The sequence below is a fragment of the Brassica oleracea genome, chromosome C1, assembly GCF_000695525.1.
Source record: "Brassica oleracea var. oleracea cultivar TO1000 chromosome C1, BOL, whole genome shotgun sequence".
Lineage (NCBI taxonomy): Eukaryota > Viridiplantae > Streptophyta > Magnoliopsida > Brassicales > Brassicaceae > Brassica > Brassica oleracea.
The window spans coordinates 35,640,572-35,641,116 of record NC_027748.1 but is presented as its reverse complement, the minus strand read 5'-3'; positions in this window follow the sequence as shown (position 1 = coordinate 35,641,116).

The following is a 545-nucleotide window of genomic DNA, read 5'->3' as shown; positions in this document are numbered from 1 at the left end:
TAAAAGATAATCTCTAAAACTAAAAGCCATAGGTTAAATATATCAATCCCCTATGAGTAAATCAAAGCTCTATAAGTTCGATTTAAACCTAAGAACGAGATTGATCCATTGATCAATTAAAATCAGAACGTTAAAGGTTTTTGAATCTCAAATCAAATCCACTTGGTCAAAGATCAAAGTTTTCGAAATCCCCTAACACCCTAATTTTGGAAAATCGGTTTTAATTTTGATTTGAAACTTGAGTGTTTGATTGATCGCCTAGAGCTATGATTAGAATAGTTTAAAACTTGAATCTGAATCTTGTTTAAACTAAAACCCTAATCTCAAATTTTAAAATTTCTAAAGGCCTTGAAACTTTAAACCTCTCATTACTTAAACCTTGAAAGATTGATTTAAAGAATGTACATATTGAATGAGAGTTAGGTTGCTAGATTATTTAATTCTAAAACTTAATAGATATGCAACTAAGAAATAGGATTGAATGCATCTAGATCCCGTTTTGTATATGGCCGTGTGACCTAATACATTGCTCACACTTGCGGCCA